This window comes from Vicugna pacos, chromosome 32 (genome assembly GCF_048564905.1).
Source record: "Vicugna pacos chromosome 32, VicPac4, whole genome shotgun sequence".
Taxonomy (NCBI): domain Eukaryota; kingdom Metazoa; phylum Chordata; class Mammalia; order Artiodactyla; family Camelidae; genus Vicugna; species Vicugna pacos.
In genome coordinates, this window is record NC_133018.1 from 5,310,178 (window position 1) to 5,327,333 (window position 17,156).

The 17,156-nt window shown below is 49.6% G+C and overlaps 1 protein-coding gene across 13 annotated transcripts in view; it reads right to left on the bottom strand.

Annotated features, from left to right (window-relative positions):
* The window catches only part of LOC116279754 (ankyrin repeat domain-containing protein 26-like), a 139,430-nt gene extending 136,481 nt beyond the window's left edge, over nucleotides 1–2,949 (bottom strand). For 12 of the 13 annotated variants that reach the window (XR_012066263.1, XR_012066264.1, XM_072953109.1 and 9 more), the window contains exon 1: nucleotides 2,781–2,949. The gene's annotated coding sequence lies outside the window, so the exon portion shown is untranslated. The remainder of the gene's footprint in view (nucleotides 1–2,780) is intronic. The other variant, XM_072953103.1, reaches the window with a different exon arrangement.
* Nucleotides 2,950–17,156: the final 14,207 nt, after the last annotated feature.

The following is a 17,156-nucleotide window of genomic DNA, read 5'->3' on the forward strand; positions in this document are numbered from 1 at the left end:
AACACAGTTCCAGACCAGGGGTCCATAAATGGTGACCAGCATGAGCCAAGAATGGTTACTGCATTTCTAACTGGCTGGAAAAAAATCAAAAGAAGAATATTTCATGACATGTGAAAATTATATGCAATTCAAATTTCCATGTCCATAAATAAAACCGGATCAAATCATAGCCACTTTCACATACATGTTGTCTATGGCTGCCTCGTGCTACATTGGCAAAGCTGAGTACTGATGACAGAGACCTACGGCCCACAGAGCATAAAATATTATTACAGGAAATGTACGAAGAAAAAAACCTTGCTGATCCCTGTTTCAGTTGATCATGAGACAGCTGTGACCATGCCATATGAGATGTGCGGCCCCTGAGCCACAAAGTTTAAGCCAACGATTTTCCAGAATTTTTACTGCCTGAATGAGACACCATCTCAAAAAGTAACAGAATTTAGACACAAAAGCTCGTGTATAACCTCAAAACAGCTATTCAAAAGTACAACTAATACTGGGCTCCTATGCCTTCTGGACCCATCTTCCTTTCTCTCTGTGCAACAAAATAGTTGGGTCACGCACTATCTACATCTACATGTTTCCAACTGCGATGCTATGAATCTGGCACCTGCAGAAGAGGACTTACCAGTGCCGACCAAATGAAAAACATGGGAAATAACTGAGCTTATGCTTTAAAAAAATTTTTTTTTAAACTTTAAATACGTTATAATCACAGCAAAGTAGAAAAAGAGAATAATTGTGCATAAGAAAAAAGACTAGCATAATGAGACTATAGGTGATCTTTTTCCTACTTTATTCTTCATAATGAACTTTCATAACTTTCACTTTTACAAAGAAAAACGTTTAGACCTTTAAGAAACACCAGGATTTTACTTTTACTGGAGTTTTTTACTTTTAAATAATACATCTCTTAGAAACTTCCCTTATTTGTATGGAAAGTAATAAATATGTTTTCCTTCAAAATAAATTGAAAAACTCTTAACTGTATTCTGAAACCTGAAATGACTGACAATATGCCTGGTCCTATTGGGAGAAAGGGAAAAAAAAAGACAAGAAAGCATACTAATTCTTACCTAATTATTTTGCTTGCTTACTTACCTCACAAAAAGACTTAGCAAAAATTTAATTACATTTATAATTATTTAGTGAACAAAATTATTTATTTTAATTTGTAAAAGTTTATTTTCAGTCATCCACAACACAAAGTCTGTGAGATTTCATGAGTTTTTCTTCCCAATCCGCTAACATAAAAAGGTGTCTTGTCTCTATAACTCACTGCAGGTCACTGAAAACAAACTAGTTAATCTGACTTCTGTCATTGGTGAAATGAGAATGAGATTAAATTAGATAATTTAGGAAGCAAGGATAACAAATGTCAAACTAACAGGAAATAACTTCAAATTTGTTTTGGATATCACTATCAAAGAAATCCAGTGTAGAAAATAAAGTTACACATTTATCAAGTATTTTAAAATAGTCTAGGATACAAAATCATCATGGACCGAGACCCTTTATCTTCCTAATTCCTTAAATTATTCTCTACTGTAACCCTTAAATCAATACTCTACTGTAACAGATACTGTTAATTACTTCCTTTTCCAAGATCAACAAGAAAATGTGTGGCCTACTATTACTTTTCCCAAGTTCTCATATTTCTGTCCATTCTAAATCATAGTTAACACATTAAATAGAACCACTTCAAAATAGCTAAGAAATTCCACTCATGATTGTGTATTCCATTCTGATTCCAAATTTATAAAAGCAAATACACAAATGCAGTCACAAGATATTTTTAAAAAAAAATACTTAAAGGAATTCTACATCACCTAAGCTAATATGATATAAACCAAATGTACATCAATAAAAATTAATTATAATTTAATAAATAAATAAACTATACATGAACAAGTAACTTTTTAATCCTAAAAGAAGGATACAGTTCGTTTCAATGTATAAGACAAATATAAATAGCCGACCAGTGGCTCCCTCCCTCCTGCCTAAAATGCCCACTCTGAAGGTAACTGTCTGGACCCCACCGAGGAGGGAGCGCTAGGGGCTGCTTTCCTGATCGCCAAACCCTCCCCCAAGAAGCCCCGCCAGTTCCCAGCTCGCCCACCTCCCCTGGTCCCCACTCGCGCTGCACCACTAGAGAGACTTCTGCCGCCAGCTCGGCCCGCCGCCCGCCCGCGGCGCCCTCGCTGCCCCGGGATTCCAGGCGCCCTCTACCCCAACCCCACCGCTGCGGCGCCCTCCTGCCCGCGCCTCGCGCCGCCAGCCGGGTCCTCGCACCCGGTATGAGCGACTCCTCCCGCCTCCCAGCCGCAGCCCACGCCCCGTGCACGCAGCCCAGGCTCCCAGCGCCTTCCATCCATTCCCAGGAGTGGTCGGCCTACTTGCCCGCGCTGGGCAGGGAGAGGGGGTGCAGCTTGCTGCCGCCCCCACCCCCTCGTGCTGCGTAGCCTGAGCAGGGAGCGCAGCCCCTGGGCGGCCGGCGCCCCCTCCCAGGTTTCCTCGGATCCCCAAGCTAGCGGGGCCAAGAAAAAAAAGTCACCTCTCCGCGAAGCCCCGTTCGCTGCTCGCTCCCGCACCCGTGGGAGCCTCGGGTGCCGGAGCCCCGCGCAAGGCTGCCCCGGGGTCCCCGCCCCCCACCCAGCCGCCCTCGCGGAGCCCCCAGCTGTCCGTCTCGCCGCGCAGCCCTCGCCCCACCCCCAACCCCCAATGGCTCCCGCGACCCGCGCTGGGTCCCCTCGCGGCTTTGGCTCAGCGGCCCGCACCTTCCTCAGCGCAGACATCCTCGGGCGCTCCAGTTCAGCAGCTGCCTGGGGACATGGCCCGACCGCACCTCAGTCAGCCAGCCCAGGGATCGTCATCGTCGCCGCCGCCGCCGCCGCTCTGACGCACTGGGGCTCTTCGCACCACTGGGCTTACCAGCTGGCGCCTGCGCACTGGGCGCCCGGAGAGGCACCGCCCACGGAGCGCAGTGGGGGAGGCCGCGGGAGACAGCTGCAGAGGGGCGGGGCTCGCGCCTGCGGGAGCGCCAGGCCTCGCGCCCGTTACCCTCGCGGGCGCGTTCACCCTGGCCGCTTTGGCAGGCACGACTGGGGAGCGCGCGCACCTCCCGGCCCACCAACTGTTGCGTGGGGAAGGGCGAGTAAGGCGGGTAAAGCGGGGGTCTCCAAGCGCCGGAGGATGCCACCGCGTGCCCGCCGCCCCCGTGCGCGGTGCCAGCAGCAAGGCCCCACGTGCAAGGTGTGTGTGTCTATGGAGTTGTGTGTAGAGTTGTGTGTCTTCACCAGGTGTGTTTCATTCAAGTTGGACAAAGCAGCGTTCTAATTTGCAACAGCATGGGATTTTTTTTCCTCCTTTCTCTTAAAATAAGTGTCTGAAATTTGAAAAATTCATCTGAAAATTGTGACATCGTTTTGCAGAACGTCGATCCCCCATGTAGACTATCGATTGCCTCATTCTGTTCGCCGTCTCTAAAGTGGAGCTGGTCTAAGGAGTGTCCTCTATGCTGGCCGCAACCCCATGTAAATAAACCAGTTTAACGCCATTTTCCGTCCTCAAAAATAAAGCGTGTCCCTGTTCAGTGAACCCGAGAGCAGCAACTGTATGAAACCATGTTTATCGCCGGCATCGCTTAACCGCCCTGTAGACTGGGCCCACAGACGGCTCCAGCAGCAGCAAGGAATTGTCTGATTAAGGCGCTGGCCAAGGAAGGCCAGGTGGATGGCAGTGCCAGCGGCCGCGCGGTCTCCAGGCGGGTGGAAAGCCAGGCCCCAGGACTGGGCGAGGGTGGGGCGGGCGGACTGTAAGTGGGGCTGAGTGCTCACGCCAGGGGGTCCCTGCAAAGATTACTCCTTCGAGGAACAGGGCGCCCAGATGGCAGAACTCTTAATTATTTCACTCAAAGGAGTGATTTTGTTCCACTGAAGTAACACTGCTCATGTAACTTACTTTCACATGAGATGAACGATGCGGATTGGGAAATCGGTTTCCCTTTACTATTACCGTTGAGTCTTCCATGACACAGGGGTCACGGGTGAACATGGCTCACCCTCCATGGGCATGGGCATGGCCAAGCCTGCTGGGTAACTGATGCTCGGCATCTGGGACCAGGGATGTTGGACTCAGAGCCCTCTGCCAGCCTCCATCTCTCAGAGCGTTTGGTCCTGCCTGGCGTCCTCTGCGGGTCCTTGCTTTGCCTGCCAGTGGTCTGTGTCTCCACTAGAGAGGAATCCCCTCATTGGAAGGGGCCTTGTCAGGTTTTTCCACCATTGAAAAGGTGGCATTTCTGAGATTGCCTGACACACAGTAGGTGCTCTGTAAATCTTAGCTGAATAAAGGAATGCGTCATCTTATTTGTGAGATAAACCTCCCTGGTGGGCAGTATTATCTCCATTTTATAGATGAGAAAACTGAGTTTCAAAGAAGGAAATGTGCTCAAGGTCCCACCCCTCCTCTTTTATCTTCTGTGTTTAAAGTTAATACTGTCAATTACTCATGCCCTAAAGTGATCAAATCCAATTGAATTCTTTACTCCCACCATGCTCTTTCTTGTTGTGAACACACATTTAAGGTTAAACGATTTTATGAAAATAAAATCTTGGATACTCCCATAGAGTAAACCCTTTATTTAACAGATGTAAAGAAATACTAGTGCTGTTAGGTTCCCTTCTGTTCTGTCATCACTCAGGCCTGGAACTGGTCCTTTCTCCATGACTGAATTGAGTTCAAAACCTGCAAGATCAGAATCTCACAAATTTAGGATAGACACACAAGGCTTTCCCCAAAACACAGCAAGTCTTCTTTTACTCCCTTTATTTTGACTACTATAATTTTTTTAGGGAAAAAAGGAAGGTAGACTGTCCCTCTAAAGTGATTTTTTAAAAATCATGTTTTAGGTTTAAAACAAACTAAAAGTGCTCTGATAAAGCACTGCTGAGCCAGGAGTGTTCACTGCCCACCTAAGCTCACACGCACACGGGCGCTCAGATGAGTGTATGCACACACGCACAATTCGTTCTTAGATGTATCTTTTCTGCTAAAAAATTTTATGTTACGCATTTATTACATTTCCTAAGAATCTTACAAATCTTAATGTTGAATAGCTTAATACTTACTAATTTTCACCAAAGCTACTAACTTGTTGTCATATCCTTCCTGTCAATGTCACCGGCTATTCTTGAGTGATGACACACTCTTCTCACTCCTAACTACAATTGTTAATAGGAAAAAGTGGCTTTTGGAAGGAGGCAAGCTCAAAACCACAAAGGATCCTTGCAGGTGACCACTTGAGTGAGGGGTCAGGTGGGGCCAAGGGCAGGGTCTCATCTCCCAGGGAAGCTGCTTGCACGCCTGAACGGCACTCCACCTGCTGCGCTCAGTCCGATCCCCATCCTATACGCTGATTAAAACCACGAAAACATCACTTCAGGGCCCACGAGCAAGTATCCCTCGCAGTCTGTGCAGAATCACGGTCCAGTAAACAGGCGCACCTCTGGCTGGGATGCCGGCCTCCAGAAAGTCACAGGAGCCCAATTCGGGGCCAAGAGTGGGATGGCCCAGCCCTCCCGCAGGCCGCTCGGCCCCAGGACAGGACGTCCAAAGGCCCGCGGAGGCAGGCAGATTCCAGGACAAGGCGTTCATTCCGAAATGCCTATTCCCACCCAGGCGGTGCCCTGCATTGAAAGGGGCCCCGCCAGCACTGCCCTCTGGAAGTTTCTGCCCCTGGGTTAACAGGGACTCTGGTCTTCAACAAAGAAGATCGGACAAACCAATTCTTGAGGAGGTGTTGGTTACTGATAAGTACTTAATGTGGGAGCCTTCTTAGGAGTTTTGCATCGTAATAGGAGTCATCCCTTAACTGAAGGCAATGAATTTCTAATGGTGGTCGCTCCAGGGTGTTAAAAATGAAATTTCAGGGTGTTGCTTCGAGGACTGAAACCCTAATCCAAAAGGCATTTCAAGTGCTTCCTCTGTATCCCTTCAACTGCATCTCTAAAACACATGAACATCTTACAAAAGATACTGTTCACTTTTCACCCTCATAAACAGTAGATTGGACCCCTGTTTTATGCTGTGACTTCTGATTCTGGGGTCCCTACTTCCCCCCACTCTGTCTTGCCGCTCTTGGAGCAGACTCTGCAGACCAGCGAGGAAGCAGGGAGTAGCGGGGAGTTAGCGAGGCTCCCCGTCTGCGTTTTTACCAGGCTGGATGCAGTCGGCAAAGGTCCACCTTTTAAAGAACCAGCATCTTCAACACTTCTGTTTTATTGTTTTCATGGCCAGTCATTCACGAGGATTTCTTTGTGATGAAACAGGTTCTGATTGATTTTTCTGTTGAGGGCCGTTCTCTGCTACTGTGGTCATGTGTGGCGTGTGTACTTACATGTGTGTGCACACAGGGGTGTGTGGCGTGTCCTGTGTGGGAAGGACACACTAAGGACAATGACCTCAGTGGTATATGCCCCTCCTCAGATTTTAGTCTTTGTCACGGTCCCCCATCCCCACTGTGGTCCCCCAGCACAGAGGGTGGGACAGGCCTGCTTTGCCCTGTGTTTTTAGGGTCACTGCTTGTAGTACTCCAAGGCCAACACCAATTCCAGCCAAGACCCCATTTTCCATTCATGACATGGGGACCCAAACACCCACTTGGGGTGCGATTACACGGCTTCAAAGGCGAGGACATGGCTGATGGTGGTCAGAGGGTACGAACGCCCAGTTATGAGGTGAGTCAGCTCCGGGGACATACTCGCGGCTCGGTGACCACAGTTAACAACGTGCTACCGTGTTTCTGAAATCTGCTCAGAGCCGATCCTAAACATTTTCATCACAAGAAAAACAAATACATAACGATGTGAATGGCCAGATGTCCACTACACCACCTTGTGGTGACCATTTCGCAGTACACATTTGTATCAAGTCACCATGTTGTGCCCGTTAAACTTATACAACGTTATATGGCAGTTTTATCTCAATAAAACTGAAAAAAAAATTTTAAAACTAAAACGAGGCAGAGGATGAAAACTGCCCACAGCCTTTGGCTGCAATCCCCAGGCCTCTGCCCCCCACCCCGGGACCCGCATCACCAGGTTAGAGCGACTTCCACAACTGACAGCCAGGCCCAGGGCTGCTGTGCATCTGCCTGGGGACCCTGGGGACAGGATGCCCAGGCCGGGAGCCGTCGCAGGTTGCACTGTAGCCTTGAGGTCTGCACGCCCCACAGACGAGCTCTGAGGGAGTTTCTGGGAAAAGCCAAAAGTAATTTTGCTCATGAGAAGTCCTGAATGACTGCTGATAGTGCAGTTAACTTCCCAGAGATCTGTGCATACGGAATGGAGATCCAACAGCTTTCTAATGAAAGAAGTGCGAACCCTCCACCCAAGGCTCAAGGTTCCAAGCCTGGCTTCACCACCCCTGTGCTTTGCCAGGTGGCCCCTGGTGTTGATCACCTTGGACTCATCCTCAACCTCAGTGTAACTGGGGTCCCCAGACCATTAGCACTGTGTCATTATAAGAGGTTGTCTGATTGCAAAGAAGAGAGAATCAGAGCAGAGAGGGGAGGCAGAGATGAGAATAAGGTTGTTATTGGTTAAAACAGTAGGAGTCTTGAGGGGAGGCTTGTGGAGACATGGAGACGGGAGCCCCTGGCCCAGGGGTGCCATCCTGGTCCTCTCTCCTTGGGCACCACGTGCTGTGTTTGGCCAGCAAGTGATTCTGTTCTTGTATTTCAGGACCAGCCTCCGACCAGGCCAGGGGGATCCTAAGTCCCAGTTGGTTTGTGAGGTGCTCCATCTGTTTCTCCATACAGCTGCCTCATTACTCCACTGACTTTCTCACCAGAGCTCTGCTGTTCAGCGAAATTGGGCCCAGCGAGGCGGAGCCACATCTGGAGAAGCTCATCTGTCCTGACTGGGCTCCAGTGACACCCACAGGGCCGCGACCCTGGTTTGCCCACTCACATCCCTCCTCGCTGCCTTCCCAGAGACAAGTCTAGATGATCTGTGCCAATTTCATGAGGCACGGAGCCCTTTCTACGTGGCTGTGTTCCTACCGAGCTGCCTGCACAGCTCACGCACTGGCGTCTGTCAAAACCCATGTCCCTCCCTCGCGCGGGCTCTGATGGTGTGTGATGGGCACGCAGGTCTCAGCCATGGGGTGTTGGGACGCATGGTGAGGTTTTCCACAGGAGCATCTCAGGGCCACGCTGCGGTCACCCACAGTGGGCCACAAGGACCCCTGGACACCAGAGACTCTCAGAAGTCAGTGTGGGAGAAGACGACGGGAGAGGGGTCAAGAGAAGATCTATTTCATGTGACTGTGCTCAGTTCCCATCCGAGCAGCACATCCTCCGAGTGCCCCGGGCGGATGCTTCAGTGCCAAGTTTCTTCCGTGAATACTTACAGTTGACCCTTGAACCACACGGGTCTGAACTGCGTGGGTCCACTTAGACATGGGTTCTTCTTCGTAGATTCACATACGTGCTGTAAATGTATTTTCTCTTCCTTCTGGTTTGCTTAATACCATTTGCTTTTCTCTAGCTTACTTGACGGGGAGGATACAGTGTATAACACGTATACAAAAGATGTGTTAACAGACGTTTATGTTATCAGTGAGGCTCTGGTCAACAGTGGACCATTAGTGGTCACGTTTCTGGGGAGTCAAAAGTAAACATGAATTTGCAGTTGCGTGGGGGTCAGTGCCCCAATCCCTGCCTTACTCCTGGGCCAACTGTACGTCAAGTGAGAGAGAATGAGAAATACGGTTCTTCACTGTTTGAGAAAGAAGAGGCATTCTAGATCACTCCTCCAGATGTCCTGAGCCTGCACAACGAAAGTCAGCACCACTTCTGATCGTTTACAGATCACATCGGGTAATTTGTGTGTCAACAATTCTCCCCGAAGCATAGCTACTGGTTTTTAATTACCACGATGTCTAAGCTTGGTTTCTTTCCTAATTTTGTGACCAAATATTCTGCAGAGAGTCATCTTTGACACCAAGAAATATGCCTCGAACTCCATAAACAGGTACACTTGAAAACGTAGCGTCTACCTCATGAAATACTCTCATAAGGCACTCATAACACAGAGAAATTCTCATTTTACTATGTATTAGAAATGACAGGCTGAGGGTGACCTCCCCGTTAGTAATTCACTTTGTTCTTAGTTAAGATTTGCCCTTGAGGCAAAGGGAGATAAAACTAAAGAAAATGGTGCTAGTTAAATAGTTGGATCTTTAAATGTACATAACTGTAGTGGGTGACCCTAAACTTCTGCAGTGACTTCAGTGACGCGTTGTCATTCATCATCTTTATCTAGAATGTGGTTTTGTCTATATGTGTCCATAAACATTAATATTTAAGACCTGCATTTTCTCCATTTTCCAGATTGGCCTTTCTACTCAAATTGTTGTCCTGGGGTCACGAGCATCCGTCCACCTTGGGGGTCAGTTAGACGAGCAGAGTCTCAGGTCCCACCCCAGACCTTCTGAACCAGAAGAAGATCTTGGCAACCAGCGTCCACTCTCAGCTGAGAGGCCCTCGTTTCCACCACAGTTCTGTCTTCCAGCCGTAAAGAAAGTGGGCATCCTACCTGCTCTGTACCTGGGATGTTTCCTTGTCAGCATCTTCAGGAGGAACAGCAAGAATCATTGTCTTGAGACCCGCCATCTCCTTTCCCGATTGTCTTGCCAATTAAGTGACTTCTTGGCCACAGTCGACTACAAGGAGCAGCCTCCTGCTCATCTTAGCCAATCGCTTGTATCGTCCCTAATTCCGTGAATGATTAAAGCCACGTCTTCCAGCTCCCTGATCTCTTCCCGTTACTCGCTGAAATGCCCATCTCTCCTTTCTGCCAAACCAGTTTCGCCATGTTCTTATGGGGCAGAGAAGACAGAAAGGAAAGATACTGGGAAGAGGTCAATATGCCAGTGATTAATGAGCTTTCATGTAAATTCCATGTGAAATAAAGAGTTGACTGGATGAAAATGACATCTTTTGGAACCAGCGAGAGCAAACTGGAGCAAGACTTCCCAGCGCCCTTCCCCTCATCAGCTGGGACCTCAGCGTCTGCAGGCCAGCCTCCGACATCACATCTTACATACTAATGCACATGGATACGCCTTGTAAGTGTGTCTGGGCTCTGTGTGTGTGCTTCTGTATTCACTTTGTTTTTGCCTACAAGTATACGCCATTAAATGTTGAACCCACTTGTTGAGAGCAAGTGGTCATCTTACTATAAGCTTCCTCCTATGACGGGGCTGGTGCTTCATAGTGTGTTTCAAGCATTTTTATTCTTACATAGCATGCGGATGACCTGTTCGCATCAAAAATTCTTGTGGAATATATGTATGTACAATGAAAAATCATGCTCTACACCAGAGGCTGACACAGCATTGTACACTGACTATACTTCAGTTTAAAAAAAAGCCCTCTTGTGCATCCATTCAAGAAAACCCAATTAACCAATTGGAATATCATACTCAAATTACAGTGTCCCCTCTGCTTAAAAACGTTGAAACTCGTGGCACATCAATGAAGGATACTTCATTTCCAAATGGCATACATGCGCCAAGCATAAGTCAGAGCATGTGTTCCTTTCAGAAGCCGTCAGCACTAATGGTTTCATGATCTGTGTAAACGCGACGTGCTCTGTTTATACGGGAAACCGAGACATCGATGGTGTAATATTTCTGCTCATATACACAAAGCCTTCTGTGGTGTTCCATCTAATCTCGAAAACAAAGATAGCTTTTTGCATGGTCGTCACGCAGAGATGAGGTGGGAAAGCACCTGATCTTAGCCAGAGGCCGAGAAGCGATGAGGTGGGAAATCAGATAGCATCACACTCCACTATCACAGGACAAGAAGGGCACTTAGGCCGATCAATAAGTAATGATTCATACCATTGGAGCTGTGATGACCAGAGATTAGGGGACAGCACACTGCAGTGACTAGAAGGCGCTCTTCCTCGTTCTCTCCTCTGCCACGTCTGTCTTTACCCCACACTGGTCCACTTTGCCGTTTTGTGCCGCAATCTGGCATAAACAAATTCGCCCAGAACGAGGTCTGTAGAGGCACATTTCTCAAGCCTCCTGGAGCCGCAGTTTCCTCCCATCTAGAGCATCTGTCACGGTTATCCTGAGATGACGCAGCCCCCAGATGGATCTGGAGCATCTGTCACGGTCGTCCTGAGATGACGCAGCCCCCGGATGGAAATAGGTGTCTCTTCACCACAGCCTCTTTGCATTCTGTCCCGGTGCAAAGGGAGGACACTTCTGTCTTGCAGTCAATTTCTCTCTCTTAACATTCAACACAGGGCTGTATGTTTCCTTGGCAAATCCTATTAGTACCTTAGATGAGTACTATTGATACGTACTTAAAACATAAGTTCATATCTGTTCTATCGATACTAACTGGTTAACCATGAATGGAAAAAGAAAGAGTAGTAAGAAAAAAAGAGAATGTGGAAGCTGCTTAAAAACCAACATTAGGTCTAAATGTTCTTATTTCCTTCCTAATGTTTTATAGGAAAATGTTTACAATATAGTGATTCTTCTTTCCAAACCACTGCCTCCATCCTCTCGAGATTGAAATTGCTTTCAATTTCCAATGATCAAATGGTGTATTTAGCTTAAACTAACTTCTTCAAAAGGCAGACACTTGATTTGGTGAAGAGTCCCCCGAGTTTGACTAAAAAAAAGTATCTAAAAGTTATAAATGCTGAAGCGGGGAGAGATCCTTTCTGCCTCATGTCCAAAACTCAAAACAAACAAACAAATTTTGCAGCCTCTTGAAGGGAGGGAGAGCGTCCACTTCAAATGTCCAAATACAGTTTAGCACTGAAAGCTTTAATTGAATTTTGAAGGCTTCCCAGTTCTATTCCTCTTTTAAGTGAGCTTTTAAAGAAATGTGGTGGAAGAAACTCTGGAATAAGCGGGTGGCCTGCACCATCAAGCCACCCAGCCCTCCACCAGTCCCAAGGACACTGCCACCTGTGTGAAGTGCTGGGTGACGGCTCGGAGCCTTAGGTCCAGTCGTGGAGGGGGAGCCATGTGCTGACTTCAAAAGAAGTTTTATCACCAAATCACCAGATGAGGTTACGGGAAACCCTCTTGATTTTCACTCAGCAAAGCTTGCATTGCTCTCTTCCCCACGCCCTCCATCCGCATATGTTGTAGGATTAAGAACAGACACCATTCAAGAGAACTTGACAGTCAGGTGGGGATGAGGAGCTTCGGTGTGTGAGCGTGTCTGTCCGCGGCAGAAATACTCAGGGTTCCCTTACTCTCCCATGTGCATGGGAGTGAGCAGGCGCCGGGAGGCTGCTGCCCTCCCTGACCGTGCCCCCGGATCTGCCGCTGCGCCTGCGCCCACCGGGGTCCTGGCGTGCCCCCAGGGTTCATTCTGCCCAGGAGCAGGGGGCGCGGAGGCAAGCCGAGTTCTCAAACAAGACTTAGAAGCAGTCCACGCTGAGGATGTTTGCACAGGGTTTCTCGATTGCATAGGAAACAAACATCCACATTTGATCTGCGCAGCCCTGCCCCCCGGATCTGGGGCCACTGTGAAAGAAAGGAGAAATTTCACCGACCTGTGAAAGGGGTAAACTGGAATTTCTAAGTCAGGTGGGATGTGGACAACAGCTTCGATGTCCAGGTGAGGGCACCTCTAACACGCTGCATCAGAATGTGTCTCTGCCCTGGACTGCGCGGCCAGGTCACAGTGCTGACCAGTCCCTGGGGGAGGGAGGGACCGTCCACAGGGAGCGCGTGTGTTTCAGAGGGAGCCCATCTCCAGCAGCTGCTCCCCCGCACCGGCAGCCTGGAAGATAAGGATGTAGGAGCCACGGCCCCTTGCCCCCGTGAGACATGCCGGGTACAGGCGAGTTTACAGAAAGAAACCGAAAAGGCACCCACTGTCCTGGCAGTTTGATGCCACCGGCTTACCCCAATATCCCAGCAAAGGCTGAGCCAGAGGCGACCAGCCGAGAGGGACTGTGACAAGGTCTGTGCATAAAGAGCACTTGGCATCTCATCATTAAGGCAGGCTCTTCAGCATCTCTTCCCAAATCACACTTAGGGTCTGCAGGAGGGCGTAGGTCATCTCAGGTTTCCGAAAGGGAGTTTTATAATGTTTATAAAACATTAGAAAAGACTTGGCTGCATTTTTCTCTTTTTTTTTTTCTAAATTTTTTTTTACTACATCTCTCTCTTCAAATTATCTTGGAACCAAGTCCAGCTCCTTGCTGTTGTCTTTTAAACTGTGACATCCATCAACCTACCATAGTGAAACACAAAAAATTAAGTTGTACGTGTAACAGCCTCCTGCACAGATACGTATACGCAGATTCATGCATGTTAGAGGATGCCTGTCCGGTTACCGGCCACATGGTAAATCACAGCCCGCCTGAAGGTCCTGTCTCTTCACTCTACGGAGCGGACAGGGCACCCAGGGGTGTGCCAGGTAGCTGTCCCATAAGCAGGAGCAGAGGTCTCCTCTGGGAGTCTTGGCAAAGCCGTCCCTCGGCCTCTGCCATCTGGATTGCCCTGCAGCCAGCTGAGTGTGTCAGCCGCACAGTTTCAACACTGGTATCTGATGGGAGGGACGTGGTGACCAGATGTCTTCCCCACACAGATGATGCTGAGGTCCCATCCCAGGCAGGTGCCAGCCATCCACACTTCAGTGTCCTGACTGCCCGCGGCCACATCCAGACCCTGCAGACACACAGAGGGCGAGTCTGTGCTGGCACCATGGAGGGGGTGCCTGCCCCAAACGTGCCCGTGTTCAGAGCATGGCCTCCCAAGCACGAGACAGTCACTTTCACACTTGTCCATCCCACAGCCCTTCTGAGCCGGAAGTAATCCCCCTGCAGACGGAGCTGGTGCTTGGTTCTCTCTCCAGCAGGTGCCGTGTCCTGGACACCGCGCTGGCCTCTTCCCCGCAACCTCTCCTGGAACCAGCTCACACTGACCAGGGCTTCGGTGGGTGCCCTTCCGTGGAGATACAGGGGTGGAGGGAGGGGGAAGTATTCACGAGCCCATCCGGTTCCCGGTGAGGAAGTCAGAGCCCTGACGTGGCAGCAGCCCAGCCCCGATGGACACCGAGCGGCGCTGAGGAACCTTCAGAGAAGGCTGAAGTCAGTGGCCGGATGAGCCATCCTTCGGAAGGGGAAGCTGTTTCCTGTGAACTGAGGTGTGACTTCCTCTTCTCCTAACACCCCTCCCCACGTGGTGGAATGCTTGAAGCAAAAATAAATTGAAGTCACAATATTGTAAATCAACTATATTTCAATAAAAAATAAAAATTTTTAAAAATCCATACATTGAAAAAAGTGAAAAAACTTTTATAAACTTGCAGTCTTGTCTTGATTCCCTTTGGGGAGGGGAGGGTCTGAGACACAGCTGAAGGAGGTGTCACCTCTTGTCTCGGGCACAGAGACGGCATGCGGCCACGTGTGATGAGAAGGCACAGCCTGGCCTGTAGTGTGTGTGGGCTTCACCCCTGGTCCCATTCTGCGGCTCAGTGACTGGGGCCTCCTCCGGCCACACTTTGCACCGAGCACCAGCAGTCTCAACATCCGTGCCAAGTGCAGCCCAGCCTGTGTGCAGACCAGTGAACGTGCTCAATTCCTGGTTAACGGCAGATGAGTGGTTGATGGTGTTACAAGAAATGGAGGGGCTGGCAGCAGGGAGGACAGGTCAAGTCTTGGACCAGAAGACCTGAGGTTGGCTGTGACATCAATTGTGCATCAGTGAGCTCTTAGCAAGTTGTGCTGCAGAACAAAAACCCCCAGTGCGGTGGTTCGGAACAATGCACTTGGCTGCGGGTTGGCTGAGCTCTGTGGCTCTGCTGTGCATCCTGGGTGCAGGTGGGAGTTACTCCAGCCCAGTTAACCACTGCTCCAGCCTATCTCTGCAGAGTTCCCCTTTCTGCACTTTTCCCCTAAGGGCAATCAGGGAACGTGTGGTCGTCTGTGACTGGCCTCTTCCGCTCAGCATGTGCTCATCCAGGTTGAAGCCCGTGTCATTCTACATCCCTCTTCGCGGCGGCCAGTATCCTACTGTGTGGACACACCACTCACCTGTCGGTGGACTCTGGGGAGTTCCATCTTGGGGGACATGCTGCCAGTCTCTCAGGTATGTACTACCAAATATTGGCCCCCCAAGGAAACCGAAACGTACTTCCACTGTGCTCCAACTACCATAAGGTCAGATCTCCTTGGGTTTTGACAACAATATAACACAGTGGTCCAATGTTTAAACAGGTAACTGTTTTTTAATTCGTATTTTCTTCTCAAATAACCACTTTCTCAAAAAGAAGCGGATAACCTTGTGGAGAGGGGAGGAAAGCAAACACAAGGGATAAAGGCAGGGAAACTACTGACTGTAAAGAACAACAAAATCTTTCTCCAGGGCCCCTCCCACCGCACGTCCAGGCTCCGGGGAAGCCAGGCTACTGACACTCCTTGACAGCAGAGGAGCCGCGTGGAGAAGCTGCTCCAATTACTGGCTGCGCTTGTAAGTAGAAGCAGAAAGTACCAAGCCGTTTGCTCCATGGCTAGACAGGGAGTGTGTCATGCGAAGCAATGTGCAGGTTCTGTCACAGCCTCAGCGCTAAATAAAACGGCCACTGCTCACGAGGACTCCGTCACAGGCCCGCGGCGGGGCGTAAGTAAGGTTCGTGGTTCTCTCATTTTATTATGAGAATTAATAGACTCACTCGCAGACCTTTGCTGCACGATACTGAATCTTCTTAATTGATGGGCACCTGTGATGTAGGAGCCCATGCCGGGGAATTATACAGACATACTTGAGTCATTTGAACATCAGTTTTCATTCTTGTATTTTTATAGGGACAGCCATGAGAGAAATACTGTCATTTTCTATCATAAGAGATTTGGAAAAGACAAATTCAAAACATGAGCTATTTAAGCTGCGTCAGGTGCAATTTGGTTTGCGTGGCATTATACCTTCATTATGTGCATTGCCAAAGGGAAAGACACTTTTTTCTTGAAAAACCATCATTTAGACCTTAGATTATTCCTAAGCTTTTTAAATCAAGGAGGCAATGAGAGGAAACCAAGGGCTTAGTGAATTTTTCACTCTGGAAAACAAGTAAGGAGAAGCTCTTCTGATGGTCTGGGCTGCAGGACACCCACCAGCTTGGCTGTGTTTTGGAGCAATGTGTTTTGAACGCTGTTAGGTGAGCCATGTTTCTTAAAGGGTTTGCTTCCAAATAGAAGCTTTGGAGGGTGGGGTGTGTTTACACCTGTCCAGTGCACACTTGGTGTCTACAGTGGTGTTGGTGCTGCAGCCCCGGGAGCCAGCTGCCTACGTGTCACCGTCAGGGGCTGGAGTCCCGGGACGAAGGTGCTGGGCGTCACATGTGACCTGCCCTTTCATGAAGTGGCCGCATGAGGACCCCCATCACCAGGTGTGCACTGATGGCAGACGTGCTATTGTCGGTAGTGGGGGCAGTGAGGTCAACCAGTTTAGCGTCCAGATCCTCTCACCCGGGCTCTGAGCACCTGGAGGACAAGGACGCCACCAGTGACACAGTCACCTGCCGGGGCTGCCAATCCCATCTTCCGCTGACCGGGACACCTCAGCCCTGAGGGTCTGCGTCTTTTCCCGCTGTGTTTCCAATACCCACAATTGCCAAAGCCTTGTCTACACCCATGGTGCACCCCTGAAGCTGAGCCCTGTTATCTCTGCTGCGAGTTGTCCTGGTCTCTGTGTATCTGCCGCATTTACCCTTGGCCGCAGGAGCCCCTCCGCCCCCAGTGATCAAGCGAACACAAAGCAATCGAAACCCTGTGGACTTCCACCCGACTGGGGCTTCCGGGGGTGGGGACTGCTTGCCCTGGTCCCCCCAGACCCAGAGCCTTGAAGAGAACACAGAGCAAGAACACAGTAGATGTCTCTCAACATCCAGGATCCCAGGGAGGGGCCGCCAGAAAGAGAGACGTCCAGGGACCCAGGGCCACCTAGCGCACACATAGCCATGTAGGGCGGGGAGTCTCCCACTCATTGTCCCAGGGGTCCCCAGTCCTGCAGCCCCCTCACCTCCCACCTGGCAGGTATTAGGGTCCCGGGTCTGCTCCCCTGGTGGCTGGGTGGGGCCACACGGGATTCTGCCTGGGGTCCGGGGA